This window comes from Schistocerca piceifrons, chromosome 7 (genome assembly GCF_021461385.2).
Source record: "Schistocerca piceifrons isolate TAMUIC-IGC-003096 chromosome 7, iqSchPice1.1, whole genome shotgun sequence".
In the NCBI taxonomy this organism is placed as follows: Eukaryota; Metazoa; Arthropoda; class Insecta; order Orthoptera; family Acrididae; genus Schistocerca; species Schistocerca piceifrons.
This window is the reverse complement of record NC_060144.1, coordinates 273608906-273625097: the sequence shown is the minus strand read 5'-3', so window position 1 is coordinate 273625097 and position 16192 is coordinate 273608906. Positions and strand designations below refer to the sequence as shown.

The 16192-nt window shown below is 43.0% G+C and overlaps 1 protein-coding gene across 1 annotated transcript in view; it reads left to right on the top strand.

The window, feature by feature from the left end:
- LOC124805166 (cytochrome P450 6l1-like) overlaps positions 1-16192 on the top strand; it is a 169149-nt gene that overhangs the window by 30303 nt on the left and 122654 nt on the right. The window lies entirely within an intron of this gene.

Sequence of the window (16192 nt, the reverse complement as noted above, 5' to 3'; positions counted from 1 at the left end):
TTTGAGCGAAAACTGGTCACTGTGTGTCTGCCGCCGTATCCTGTGCTAACACTATTTCACATAAACCCGAAGGTTATTTAATACTGACTGGTTTCTGTATGCTTCAGCGTTTGAATATGGACATCAGTTCTACAATGTTCCAGGTTAATACTGTTGTTTTTCTAAACCAATCCTGAAATCAGTCGCAGTCGGTTTCGTTAATTTTCCCGTTGCTATACCGACCAGAGATCACGCTTAACTGCTGTATTCTCATGGGACTATAATATCACGAAATTTAAATTTCAAACATTTGCTCTTTTTATTTATAATTCGTGAATTTAGTTTCAAAAGTGACCATTAATATTTTCGCGCAGCTGAATGATATAGTTTCTGATACGCAATATCCTGCATTGAAATAAAATGCAAAATGTGCTTCAATATCAACATTCACGTCACTGTAAGGTTTAGAACAGTTGAAGTCATCTTGGCCTCTTCAGCTTTCGTGGTGGGCCGTAGGTGGCTGGGCTTAAAGATGTTTTCATTATGTTTTAAAAAAACTTGGTAATTAATTATTATTATATGCTTTAACTTGCTGCAACTCTACTTTATAAGTTTTACAAGTTACCTACCTACTTTATAAATTATCCATTAGTGTGTAACTGGTGGGCACTTAGGAAATGTTAGTACTAACAGAGATTAAAAAAGTAAACGATAGGTTAGAACTTTCTAACTGAAGAAAGCAGTCCAGCCCCGGAAATTTGAGCTAATTGGGGCTGAGGCTACCTCGAATTACAAAATACTCGGATAATACTGAAATATTACTAAATCAATGGGTAAATCATGAACAAATGTTTAATGATCACAATAATGATAAAAATGAATAAAAACTATGTAGTACATGCCTGTGTTACATATACATATATGGGCATACATTTCCAAGATGTAAAATGTAAGTTATATTTTAAAGAAATTGTCTGTAGTCCTTTGTTCTATAATAGGACACGTTCTTTAGCTGCAATGTCGCGCCATCTTCTAAGAAGTAGCTACTGCTGCAGCGCATATCAGCGTTGATTTACCAGATTGTCACTATTCATGGAAGCTTTTTCATGTCCAAACAGCAATATATTCCGTCAGTGGAAGTTACTGACCAAAAACCAGGATGCTATATCGTCCACTAATTTCACTAATAATTCCTTGCAATTTTTCCGCGAACAAAACGAATCATAATTTACCTTTACCCTATGAACAAACGTGGAAGTTTCAATCTCACAGCCATATCGTAGCAACGTTTCGGACGAATTCGTGCGCGACATGATTGCACGTGACCGCGTCTTGCGGCACAAACAGCGACACTCCGCTAGGGTTGCGATATCAGACAGATCGGGAACACTTACGCGATTTTATGATCGATATTTGGCCATCTACATCAATAATATCGATATTTTTTGGCGCTGTAATCAGATATTATTATTATTTATTATTATTATAAGTGAATGTCCCCATTGGAGAACGATAAGCAGGTGATTTTCAATCCTTCTTAGGGTTCTTCTTATTTTCTCAATATTTATTCATTTCCTCGACGAAGGTCTTCTTTTTTCCTTCGGTCCACTTTGGTCGGTATGGTTTGGTTCCATATCTGGAATAACCTTCCACCTATCAATTTTGGTTCTGAATATATCCTTGACTGATTTGTTTGTTACGTCAATTTTTGCTTTTCTCAAATTCTTCTTAACTTCAGTTACCCAAGGTACTGGTGCTTTAAGGGATGTTACATAGTCCAACGGACGTTTAGTTAGTCTTTTTCCAGGTAATCTGTCTAGGTATCCATAAAACTTCATACGTCTCTTTCTGATATCAATTTCGATGTCTGATACTTTTTCTGTAGCGTCGATGGTTTGCAGTCTGTATCCATCTTGTGTGTAAAACAAGTCTGGACGCTTTCGTGATTTTCTGCTATCTGTATTTTTGTGCTATTTCTTCAAGTCCTGTTGGTTCAATAATTTCACTTAGGTACTTACAGTATTTGACTCTGTTGATTTCACCATAATTTTTTTTAAGTTTCAGAATATCTGACTTGAACTCATGAATTCAGTCTTCTCAAAAGAGACTTCCAGGCCAACCTTCTCTGCACACTCTTTGTTTTACTGCTGTTTCTTAACTGTCAGTTAGAATAGGCAAGTCATCTGCAAACGCTAAGTATAGAAAGTTCATTTTCCTTGACCTCCTCCTAATTCGGCTGGCTCCCAAAGTTTTGTTTTGTTAGTTCCATTTCCCATTCTTTCATTAATTTGCCTAAAAGTATATTGAATAATAGTGGCGATATCCTATCGCCTTATCTTACTCCTGTTTTAAATAAGAATGATTCAAAATTTCATCTATGAATTCAACTTTTGGTTTGGTTTCTGACAGTGTTTGTTCGATCAGTTTTCGAGTTTTGTGTCTAGTCCGCGTCCTTCTAGAATACTGCGTAGAGACTGTCTACCTATAGACAGTCTTCGTACGGTTTTTTTTAAAAATCAATAAATTTACAGCCTATTGGTTTCAACCTTATTGCTTTAATTTTTGAGACAGTTTTAATATTAAAGAGCTGTTCCGGGCACGATCTGTTAGGATGAAAGCCTGCTTGATGATCTGAAATTGTATGCTGTAGCTGTTCCTGTGCTGTCTGCAGAAGAAACGCGGATGAAATTTTGTAGGTGACCAGCGAAACTGAAATGCCTCTGTAGCTGTTCACATCTGAGCTCTCTTCCTTTCTGTGATATGAATGAATTAGTGCACATTTCCAGTGCTCTGGAATTTTTCTGTCTTCCAAATTTCTTGGATGATTTGAGTGATCCCTTTCAAGGAATGTGGACCAAGGTTCTTCAGTAGTTCAGCTACAATTCCATCTTCTTCCGATGACTTATTATTTTTGAGCTTTTTAATGTGACCAGAAATTTCTTCTTGAGTCGGCGGTAGTAAAGTTTCCTGGTTGTAATCTGAGGAATCCCGTCCTTGTTTGTGAGCAATTTAGAGGTTATAGAAATATTTGGCTAATTCTTTACAATTTTTTTTGTTAGTGCCAATTTTCGATTTTGTTCCCTGAAACAGAGATTTCGAGGAATGTATCCTTTGATTTGATTTACAATCGTTTTGTAAAAGTCGTGTTTTCTGTGGTTCCTAAAACCTTCTTCAATCGAGTTTCGTTGTTGATTAAATTATTTTCTTTTAGTTTGTCTAAGTATTTCAGCTGTTTGTTTTCTGACTCCAAAAAAATTTTTTTGTGGTTCCGGATTTGTCACAACTATACTTTAAGAAGTCTCGTTGTCTCTCATTTATTACATTATCGCAATTTGAATTCCACCACGGTTGCTTGGATTTTTTCTTTAATGGGATCAGTTATCTTACCTCCTGTATAATTTTCGTTTGGAAATCTCTCCAGTTGTTTGTAGGTTGTTTTCCCAAACTTATGAAATTCTGATTCTTGGATTTTTACAAATCAAATTTGGGAATTAGTGGTGTTTTCCTTCGGCATTTCCTTTTTGGTGTGAATTTAATTTTGACTCTGGTAAGATAGTGGTCTGAATCTATATTTCCCCTCTACGGACTTGAACGTCGTATATTCTTTTCGGAAATCTTAGGTCTATTTGAAATTCACCTAGCTGAAGGATCAGAGATCGCCACGTTTTTAGCTTCTTAGGGTTCGTTCGAAGTGATGTGGACATGATTTTTAGATTGTTTTGTTGGTACAACTCGATGAGTCTCACGCCATTCTTGTTCGTGAATTTGTGTGCAGGGTAACTGCCGACTGTTATATATATATATATCCTCTCTTTGCCAATTTGTGCGTTGAAATCACTAAGAAGAATTTTTACGTCCTCCTTCGGAATTTTGGACATGTCAGTTTCAAGTTTTTCCCAATTTTTTTCTATCTTCTCAGGTTCTTTTTGGCTGTCAATTTAGTAGGTGCGTGAACGTTAATAATTTTATATATTTTGTTGCTGTTCTTAATTCGTATGGTCATTAGTCTGTCGCTGATTTGATTAACATCTAAAGCAGAGTCAAGGATGTCCTTATTCCTAATAAAGGCCATATCAAATAATACAGCTCCTTTGCATATTTTCTTCTCTGTTTCGCTCATAAAGATACGGTAGTTGTCGCAGTCTGTTGTTTCCGAATCGGTGAATCTAGTCTCTTAAAGTGCAAGGACTTGAATTTTTCTGGCTGTTGAGTTCTGTAGTAAGTTTCTGTATTTTGTCAGTCTGAATAAGTGTCTGAATGTTAAAAGTGCCAATGTATGTGTGAGATTTTCGAGGAAATTTACCAGAGAACTCCGACTTTCTCTGTCGTACGAGCCCAAGCTCCTCAGAATCCGATAGCTTGGTTGTCGCCACAGGGCGAGTGGATTGACACCTGTAATAATTTTAATATTACTTGTGCGAATCATTCTGCTTGTAACGAGGTTCCAGCTAATGCTGGTTGGATAGAACCAGGGATTGTTAGCTCCTGGAGCTCAGTGTTTAGCCGCACATCACATGGTTTGTAGACGCTGGCTAGACTACCGGTGGTTACCACATAGGAGTGTCCGGATTTTCAGATATGCTTTATCTTCTTTATAAAGCTTACCTCTTCTGCCAGCTCCACCGTTCCGATGATCTGCATCTCCGATTTTACTGCCCTTGAGGTCTTCGCCGTTATCCTGGCAACAAACCTTACAAGGTACTATCACACAGGTCAGGTGAACCAAGATTTTTTAATGAGGTGTTACTCCTCCCCCTCCTCCTTTTTCAACCGGGTTTGGAACCGAATTAGACAGAGTTATTATTATTATTATCAAGCTCATAATTCAGAAAACTCAACTCTTTCTTTTTAATATTGAAGAGCGGTGCCTAGAGTTTTTTACTTTGATGTTTTTAGAGAAATCTTCCTTTTGTCAATTGTGTAATTTCGTAACCACCAAAGTAAAGTTGATAGAAGTGCCAGACGCGTAATTCTCGAAACCTCCTCTGTTTTTGTTGCTCCTTGATCTTTGCATCTTTATAATAGTGATCTTAGAGTGTGAAAAAAAAAGGAAAAGGAAATGCCTCTCAAAAGTGATATGTGGAAGCTTTTTAGGTTATATGACAGTAAAAGCACGAAGTGCAATTATTGTGGGAAGGTACTCCGAGCCTCTATTTATATGAAAAATAATGTGTAATTAAATCTGGTTTTCCCTAATTTTTTACGAATTCTTAAAAATCATTCCTCGCAGTTCTAAATAACACATGCAATCATAAGTCATAATCGGAATTTCAAAACTATATTTTTGACACCGATATATCGTGCTATCGATTCCTACCATCGATGATATACACTACTGCCCATTAAAATTGCTACACCACGAAGATGAAGTGCTACAGACGCGAAATTTAACCGACAGGAAGAAGATGCTGTGATACGCAAATGATTAGCTTTTCAGAGCATTCACACAAGGTTGGCGCCGGTGGCGACACCTACAACGTGCTGACATGGGGGAAGTTTCCAGCAGATTTCTCATACATAAACAGCAGTTGACCGTCGTTGCCTGGTGAAACGTTGCTGTAATGCCTCGTGTAAGGAGGAGAAGTGCGTACCATCAGGTTTCGACTTTGATAAAGGTCGGATTGTAGCCTATCGCGATTGCGGTTTATCGTATCGCGACAGCGCTGCTCGCATTGGTCGAGATCCAATGACTGTTAGCAGAATATGGAATCAGTGGGTTCAGGAGGGTAATACAGAACGCAGTGCTGGATCCCAACGGCCTCGTATCACTAGCAGTCGAGATGACAGGCATCTTATCCGCATGGCTGTAACGGATCGTGCAACCATGTCTCGATCCCTGAGTCAACAGATGGGACGTTTGCAAGACAACAACCATCTGGAGGAACAGTTCGACGACGTTTGCAGCAGCATAGACTATCAGCTCGGAGACCATGGCTGCGGTTACCCTTGACGCTGCATCACAGACAGAAGCGCCTGCGATGGTGTACTCAACGACAAACCTGGGTGCACGAATGGCAAAACGTCATTTATTTGGATGAATCTAGATTCTGTTTACAGCATCATGATGGTCGGATCCGTGTTTGGCGACATCGCAGTGAACACACATTGAACGCGTGTATTCGTCGTCGCCATACTGGCGTATCACCCGGCATGATGGTATGGCGTGCCATTGGTTACACGTTCACATTTACGGCACTTTGAACAGTAGACGTTACATTTCAGATGTTACGACCCGTGGCTCTACCCTTCATTCGATCCCTGCGAAACCCTACATTTCGGCAGGATAATGCACGACCGTATGTTGCAGGTCCTGCATGGGCCTGGCCAGCACATTCTCCAGATCTCTCACCAATTGAAAACGTCTGGTCAATGGTGGTCGAGCAACAGGCTCGCCACAAAATACCGGAAACTACTCTTGATGAACTGTGGTATCGTGTTGAAGCTGCATGGGCAGCTGTACCTGTTCACGCCATCCAAGCTCTGTTTGACTTAATGGCCAGTCGTATCAAGGTTGTTATTACGGCCAGAGGTGGTTGTTCTGGGTACTGATTTCTCAGGATGTATGCATTCAAATTGCGTGAAAATGTAATCACATGTCAGTTCTAGTATAATATATTTGTCCAATGAATACCCGTTTACCATGTGCATTTTTTCTTGGTGTAGCAATTTTAATGGCCAGTAGTGTACACCGATCATCATTATGACCACTTACAACCAAAAGGTTAGATGGCTCATAGTGGCGTTGCGGGCACGTGATGCAGTAAGAAACGTATGTAACCCGAGCAGAGAAGAATGAGGGATTACCCTAGCGCAAACAAGCGCTGCAAGTGGAGCACCAAGGAGATAAGCGACTTTACAAAAGGGCAAATTACTGTTACGAAGAGCCTGTGAACGAGTATCTCGAAAACGGCGAAGCTAGTCGAATGTTCACGTGCTACTGTCGTGAGCATCTACTGAAAGTGGTAGACGGCCAGTAAAACTACCACTAGGGGTTAAGTGGTTCGACGTCCACCACTCTTCACAGAATGTGGGGTTATGAAGCTTGTCTGCTCTGTAAAGTAGGATAGATGGCAATCTGTGGCACCTCTGGTGAAAGAGCACAATGCCGGTGGTAGCACATGTTTGGGATCACACTATTCAGCGCACATTCTTCAACAAGGGGCTTTGCACCAGACCACCCTTGCGTGTTTACATGTAGACACAACGACAGCTTCAGTTACGATTGCAGTGGGCTCGGGATCATCGAGATTGGACCGTGTCGGCTTGACGGATGAATCATGTTTTGCTACACCAGGTCGATGGTCGTCTCCATAAACGCCGTCAACCTGACGAACGGCTGCTACGAAACGTGCATCGTGCCATAGCCGCGGGCTAATGGGAGCAGCATTACGCTGTGTGACAGACATTCTCCTCCGCTTGAATGTGACCTCTAGTAGTAACCGAAGATACTGTGTCAGCTACGGACCACCTGCATCTCATCAAGCTTGCCGTCTTCCCCGACGGCGATGTCATCTTTCAGCAGTATAAATGACGTCTTTCGGAGCCAGAAGCGTGCTACAGTCGTTAGAGGAACATGATAGTGATATCACGTTAATCTCTTGGGCACGAAATTCGCATGATGTGAATCCAATGGTTCCCTTCGGACGCCATCACCGCGTACACAAATCAGTGGCCAGTCATTTATGGGAATCACATGACTTGTGCGTGGACACCTGGTGCCACATAGCTCCCCAAATCTACCAATGGACTGTAGAGTCGATGATACGCAGAAGCGATGATATATTGCGTTACGGAGATGTCCCAACAAGCTGTAAGCAGGTAGTCATAATGTTTTGGCTCATCAGTGTACATTCAGTACGCTAGTAATAGAATGTGGATATATACGCTGAAGAGCCAAAGAAACTTGTAAACCTGCCTAATATTGTGTAGGGCCCCCGCGGGCACGCTGAAGTGCTGCAACACAACGTGGCATGGACTCGACAATTGTCTGAAGTAGTGCTAGTGGGAACTGACACCACGAATCCTACAGGGATGTCCATAAATCCGTAAGAGTATGAGCGGGTGGAGATTTCTTCTGAATAGCGCTCTGCAAGGCAACTCAGATATGCTCAATAATGTTTATCTCTGGGGAGTTTGGTGGCCGGCGGAAGTGTTTAAACACAGAAGAGTGTTCCTGGAGCCACTCCGTAGCAATTCTGGACGTGTGGGGTGTTGCATTGTACTGCTGGAATTGACCAAGTCCGTCGGAATGCACAATGGACACGAATGGATGCAAGTGATCAGACAGGATGCTTAGGTGCGTGTCACCTGTCAGAGTCGTATCTAGAAGTATATTAAGTCCCATATCACTCCAATTGCACACGCCCCACACCATTACAGAGCCTCCACCAGCTTGAACAGTGCCCTGCTGAGATGCAGGGTCCTTGGATTCAAGAGGTTGTCTCCATACCCGTACACGGTCAACCACTCGATACAATTTGAAAACGAGAATCGTCCGACCAGGCAACATGTTTCCAGTCATCAATAGTCCAATGTCGATGTATAGGGGCCCAGGTGAGGCGTGGAGCTTCGTGTCGTGCAGTCATCTAGGGTACACAAGTAGGCTTTCGGCTCCGAAATCCCATATCCATCATGTTTCGCTGAATAGTTCGCACGCTGACACTTGTTGATGGCCTAGCATTGAAATTTGCAGCAGTTTGCGGAAGGGTTGCACTTCTGTCATGTTGAACAATTCTCTTCAGTCGTCATTGGTCCCGTTCCTGCACGATCTTTTTCCGGCCGCAGCGACGTAGGAGATTTGATGTTTTTTTCGGATTCCTGATATTCACAGTGCATTCGTGAAATAGTTGAACAGGAAAATCCCCACTTCATCACTACCTCGGAGGTGCTGTGTCCCATCGCTCGTGCGCCGACTATGACATCACGTTCCAACTCTCTTAAATCTTGATAACCTGCCACTGTAGCAGCAGTAGCCGATCTAAAAACAGCGCCATACACTTGTTGTCTTACATAAGCGTTGCCGACCGCAGCGCCGCATTCTGCCTATTTACATATCTCTGTAATTGAATACGCACCCCTTTACCAGTTTCTTTGGCACTTCAGTGTCTCTTTCAATATCCCATCAATGCACTGCACTCACGTACGTGAGCAAAAGTTTCAGAAACCAGTGACATATAAGGTGTTTGATTCACTGCATCAGTGACGGTAGTGGTCCTTACATAATGTCAGAAAATTGTCAAATATTCGGACAGTTGCCATTTTTCCTCTAAGCTTTCCCATTTATTACAGTTTTCCGCCATATCCCTACATATTATTCCTGGATGTTTTCTTATGTCATTTACTCACTTTCCTTCAGGGTACCTGATCCCAGTCAGCAGCTCGTGGTTTTGGGGTTAGGGTTGCTGAATATGACTAGTCCTAGGTTCGATTCCCAACCGGGTCCCCTTGGGACTGGGTGGTGTGCTGTTATCATATTGTCATCTACGTGCAAGTCACCGAAGTGGCGTGAAATAAAACGACTTGCGCCAGGTGGCCGAACTCCTCAGAAGGGAACTGTCAGCCAAAAATACCATAGGCACATCACATATTCTTGGAATCCAGCTGCCATCTTTTCGCATTTCTAGTCCAGAAGGACAAATACGCTTAAGAACTGTATTCAAATACAGAGATATGTAAACAGGCAGAATACGGCCCTACGGTCGGCAACGTCTATATAAGACAAGTTCAAATGGTTCAGATGGCTCTGAGCACAATGGGACTTAACATCTGAGGTCATCAGTCCCCTAGAATTAGAACTATTTAAACCTAACTAACCTAAGGACATCACACACATCCATGCCCTAGGCAGGATTCGAACCTGCGACCGTTACAGCAGCGCGGTTCCAGACTGAAGCGCCTAGAACCGCTCGGCCACAGCGGCCGGCATAAGACAAGTGTCTGGCGCAGTTAGATCGGTCACTGCTGCTACAATGACAGGTTATGAAGATTTAAGTGAGTTTGAACGTGGCGTTATAGTCGGCGCACGAGCGATGGGACGCAGCATCTCTGATGTAGCGATGAAGAGGGGATTTTCATGTACGACCATTTCACAAGTGTACGAGCCCAAATTTGAATGTATTCTGAATTTAAGATTGACAAACGAACAGGAAAGCGAAACTTCCTGGCAGATTAAATCTGTGTGCCGGACCGAGACTCGAAATCGGAACCTTTGCCTTTCTCTTTGAAGTGCTCTACCAACTGAGCCATCCAAGCACGACCCATGACGCATACTCACAGCTTCAATTCTGCCAATACCTCGTATCTTACCTTCCAAACTTCACAGAAGCTCTTCTGCGAACCATGCAAAACTAGCACTCCTGGAAGAAAGGATATTGCGGAGACAGTTTGTTCGACTCTTACGATCATTTTTTCCCAGGAACGGATAGATGTACGTTGAAATTTATGTCACATATTAAGATCTACGGTCCCTTGGCGGTGTAAACAATCAAAGCTACTAAGTCAATGTAATCAAAAGATACGGCCATTTATGTCACATATTTTGATATTCGCTCACTCACGCATCTAAAGCTATAGGGTACTTCCCGCTGACCTGGATTCATGGAATTTGGAAAGAAAGTGGGTTTCACAGTACAAGTAATGGAAAAAATCCGAAAATTGTTAATTTGTAGTTGTATCATAAGAAGGAATTTTTTGTCATTTGTCTCTCTATTCGTCCGTCTGTTAGGATGCCTTTAGCAGGAACGAGTACATGCACCAAGTTAAAATTGATATCACATACTGATGATGTCTATGCCCGCTTGGTGTTGTAGTAAACTTTAGCTCCTCAGTCAACGTAATTAAAAGAGACGATCATTTATGTCACGTATTTTGATACTCTGCTCTCAAACTCCCTCGTTAAAACATACAGGCTACTTATCGTTGATCTAGAATCATGAAATTTGGCAAAAACCAAGGTTTCACAGTACACGTCAAGAAAAAAATCGAAAACTTTTAATTTGTAATTATATAACGCGAAGGAAATATTTCTTTTGTCATTTGTTATCCGACAATAGACTTGAAATTAAAACTTTCTCGAAAGTCTTTGAAATCCCAGAACTGATATCTTTGCTAGTATCAACGTCTATAACAGGCATAAATCGTCGAGATTCCTGGAATTGATGAACTGTCTTTATATGTAATTAACTTTGTACGGAACCCTCAGAATGCGACTCCTACTCGCAGCTGCTCCTTTTTTCTTTTGAAATACCTGTTACAGATCGTTAGGGAAGCATTTATTTTTGTACTGCCCTGGGGTCCCTTTAGGATATACTTGGGGACTATGGTGGTTAGGATGTCTTACACAGCTCTGAAAACGCTAAAACAACCTTAAGCTTTGACCTTAAAAAGTAATGATCTAATAAGAGATGCGGCGGGGTTAGCCACTAATACGCAAAAGCTATACAGATGCATTCTAAAGAACTGACGCAAGAGTAATGGTAGAAACTGCTGTGAATAAACATGAACTGGCACATCGATTTGTCACAAAATAACTACCAATAAACACATAAAACGCCTCCTCTACCAAATGACGTGGTGCAACGGTAAGACATTGGCCTCGAATTCAGGAGGACAGCGGTTCAAACCCCATAGGATCATCCAGATGTAGTTTTCCCTAAATCATTTAAGACAAACGCCTCAAAGTTTTCTTTGAGAGGATAACGGCCGACTTCCTTTCCTATACCTCCCCAATCGAACCTTGTGCTCTGTCTCCAAAGACCTTCTCGTCGACTGTCCGTTAAACCCTAAATATCCCTGTAGCGTGTCTTCTAAAGAACTTTCAGTACTGTCGAGTATTTTTCTGTAGGCCACACCATTGTCCCTGTGGCACCTGCCTTCCAGAAGGGAAGATATCATCGCTCGATGCACGACAAGAATTAAGATTTCTTGCGGTCTTTGTCCTCGATATGAGGACAAAGCTCTGCAGCGGTTATGACGAGGGCGTCTAGGTCAGGGACGGTCTTATTGTGGTTTCTTTCGGCTCGGATCAACAAGCTCCTCATTCTGATACACGCGCAGCGCTTACTTGAATAAAACGTCAGTTTATATTCCGATCAGTGCATATCCGCCATGTTTAACGACAGAGGCTGCACGCGCATAGACTGACAGTCCTTCCAAGCTGCTTCGCATCGTTGGCGGTCAGAGCTGCTGCCAAGGCCATGTAAACATCGCAAGCTTCCTCGGTAACCACTGACTGTCGCACGATTTCACGAATAGATAGTCAGTTAGTTAGCTAGCTACATTTTCCATAGATTATTTGAACTATTCTTTTATCGAAATGATGTGGAACGAGTTAGTTTACACGATATGTATACATGACTGGTGTTAATATTAATCAACACATTATTATCTTTAGTCCTACCCATACAACTACACTGTACACTACATTGTTTTTACTGGCAATCAGCTTTTAAGTAGAAATTCGTCAGTGGAATGGAGGGAGATATCCAGGAAGAATGATTTTAAATTAGATTTAAAACTTGCTTCGCTACCTGTCAGACATTTACGTTATTGGTCGAATGATCGAAAATTTTATCGCTGAATAGGTTGAACTCATTTCTGAGTCACTGACAGCCTTAACAATCGGTAGCAACGGTCATTTTCCCCTCTAGTACTTATGGACATCACTGATCTTCTCAAATTGTGATAGAGTATTTCTAAAAATGCCTAGCTTCTTGAAGAGATACCTACATGTAGGTGGACACCGGTATTATTCTTATTGCTCGCTTTTGCGCAATCAGTACTTTCTTTCTAAGTCTAAACTGCCCAGCCGATTTTATATAGCCTTTCCCTACGATTCCTCCCAAGACTCATAGAGACGACAGGAAAAACAAGAAATAACACTCCAAGAAACTACTGCCACGCCAAAAGCACGAGAAAAACGAATAATTCCTTTTACCTCTGAGACACCGCTAACACTGATCCTGGGTTCTGAACACCGTGATAACTGGAGATAAGTAATGGATGTACGGGTACGAACCAGAAACAAAAAGATGGTCGTCGGAATGGAAGCATCCAAGCCTCCAAGGCCGAAGAAAGAAAGTGCGGCAGGTGCGAAGCAAAATCAAGGAGATGCTGACTGTCTTCTTTGGTATCCGTGGAATTGTGCATCACGAATACGCATCGGAAGGACAAACAGTGACAAAGGAGTACTATCAAGATGTTCTCCGGCGACTTCGTGACGCAGTTCGTCGCAAAAGACCAGACATGTGGACGGCAAAAAACTGGCAACTGCATCACGAAAACGCCCCCGCACATTCGTCCCACTTGATCCAAAATTGGCGAGACATGGAATTACAGCTGTTCGCCAACCTCCCTACTGTCCAGACTTGGCTCCTTGCGACTTCTGGTTGTTTCCAAAATTGAAGATGCCACTGAAAGGATCCCGTTTCGCGAGTAGGGAAGATATAATGCGGAACACGACGACGGAACTGAGCACCATTCCAAAAGAAGACTTCCGGAGGTGTTTCCAGCAGTAGAAGGCTCGTTGGGCTAAGTGTGTGCAAGCACAAGGGGACTACTTTGAAGGGGATTAGGGTCGCAACCCCGTCAGGTATTTGAAATATTTTTTCTGGCAATAGGTCGAATACGTTTTGGACAGGCCTCGTGTATGCCACCTAAGATATGTTCGGAAACGCTGCGGTTGGTAAATCCACGTAGCCGAAGTCACTATGCTCCCTTGACTGACCCATTGAGCTGTTACTGCTTCTCCGCTGACAAACTAATACCACCGTCTCCTTTTAAAGTGGGAAGTCTGCATCTCGTGACATCTTGCAGTGAATTCTGCATTACATAGCGATGTCCAGATAGCTTAGAACAGGTAGTATACAGCTCTTCCAAGTGCCGTCAGGCGCATTTTCTCTGATGTTTCGACAGATATTTGCAGTTTTTGCAGTGTGTAGCTTGAGTAATCCTAAATAGATTATGCTAATCACACCTCTAGTGAGATGCCCAGCGCTGATGGGAAGCGCCGAGTTGGTCCCTGTTACAAACAAAATCATCTTTAAAGTGGATTTCGACTTGCCTACTCGACAGAGTGGTATTAATAGAGACAGCAAAACACGAAGAGCAACCAGTACTCCAGCAGTGACTTGCGTACCGCCCAACCACAGAGTGGCTGCTACGGCTATGCAGCAGCACTACTCAGTCGTTGCTTATTTACTGCACGCTAAATCTCCGTATCCATCCCAGTGACCACTCGATAGAAACACTATTGATAAAACTAAGGAAACCGGTACTTGAAGGTGACTGTCACACGATTCTACATTGTGCGTAAGGACCTTGAAGACAAGATACGAGAAATTAGGGCTCATACGGAGGCATGTAGATAATCGTTTCTCCCTCGCTCTGTTTACGAGTGAAACGTGAAAGGAAATAACTAGTAGTGGTACAGGGTACCAGCCGCCAAGCATTGTACGGGGGCTTGCGGATTAGCCATGCAGATCTACAGGCTGACTATACACTACTGGCCATTACAATAGCTAAACCACGAAGATGACGTGCTACAGACGCGAAATTTAACCGACAGGAAAAAGATGCTGTATTGTGCAAAAAAAAAAAAAAAAAAAAATTGTTCAAATGGCTCTGAGCACTATGGGACTTAACGTCTGAGGTCATCAGTTCCCTAGAACTTAGAACTGCTTAAACCCAACTAACCTAAGGACATCACACACATCCATGCCCAAGGCAGGATTCAAACCTGCGACCGTAGCGGTCGCACGGTTCCAGACTGAAGCGCCTAGAACCGCTCGGTCACGCCGGCCGGCTGTATTGTGCAAATGAGATTAACTTTTCAGAGCATTCGCACAAGGCTGGCGCCGGTGGCGACACCTACAACGTGCTGACGTGAGGAAAGTTTCCAACCGATTTCACATACACAAACAGCAGTTGCCGGCGTTGCCTGGTGAAACATTGTTGTGATGCCTCGTGTAAGGTGGAGATATGCGTACCATCACGTTTCGTGTCTTTGATAAAGGTCGGATTGTAGCCTATCGCGATTGCCATTTATCGTATCGCGACATTGCTGCTCGCGTTGGTCGAGATCCAATGACTGTTAGCAGAATATGGAATCGGTGATTCAGGAGGGTCATACGGAACGCCGTGCTGGATCCCAACGGCCTTGTATCACTAGCAGTCGAGATGACAGGCATCTTATCCGCATGGCTGTAATGGATCGTGCAGACACGTCTCGATCCCTGAGTCAACAGATGGGGACCTTTGCAAGACAACAACCATCTGCACGAACAGTTCGACGACGTTTCCAGCAGCATGGACTATCAGCTCGGAGACCATGGCTGCGGTTACCCTTGACGCTGCATCACTGACAGGAGCGCCTGCGATAGTGTACTCAACGACGAACCTGGGTGCACGGATGAACCCAGGTTCTGTTTACAGCATCATGATGGTAGCATCCGTGTTTGGCGACATCGCGGTGAACGTACATTGGAAGCGTGTTTTCGTCATCACCATACTGGCGTATCACCCGGCGTGATGGTATGGGGTGCCATTGGTTACACGTCTCAGTCACCTCTTGTTCGCATTGACGGCACTTTGAACAGTGGACGTTACATTTCAGATGTGTTACGACCCGTTTGCGGGTCCTGTATGGGCCTTTCTGGATACAGAAAATGTTCGACTGCTGCCCTGGCGAGCACATTCTCCAGATCTCTCACCAATTGAAAACGTCTGGTCAATGGTGGCCGAGCAACTGGCTCGTCACAATACTCCGGTCCCTACTCTTGATGAACTGTGGTATTGTGTTGAAGTTGCATGGGCAGCTGTACCTGTACACGCCATCCAAGCTCTGTTTGACTCAATGCCCAGGTGTATCAAGGCCGTTATTACGGCCAGAGCTCTGCGCCTGGGCGTATCAAGGCCGTTATTACGGGTTCTGGGTACTGATTTCTCAGGATCTATGCACCGAAATTGCGTGAAAATGTAACCACATGTCAGTTCTAGTATAATGTATTTGTCCAATGAATACCCGTGTATCATCTGCATTTCTTCTTGGTGTAGCAATTTTAATGGCCAGTAGTGTATTTTCTCTGTTGATGGTTCTTCACTCATCTCCACGGCAATGCTTGTACACGTGCAGACAGAGTTAATTTTCCCTCCCGGCTGAAATAAAATGGTAGATCATTAACACAAAGCAAGAACAGCAGTGCTAGTAAGTTAACTG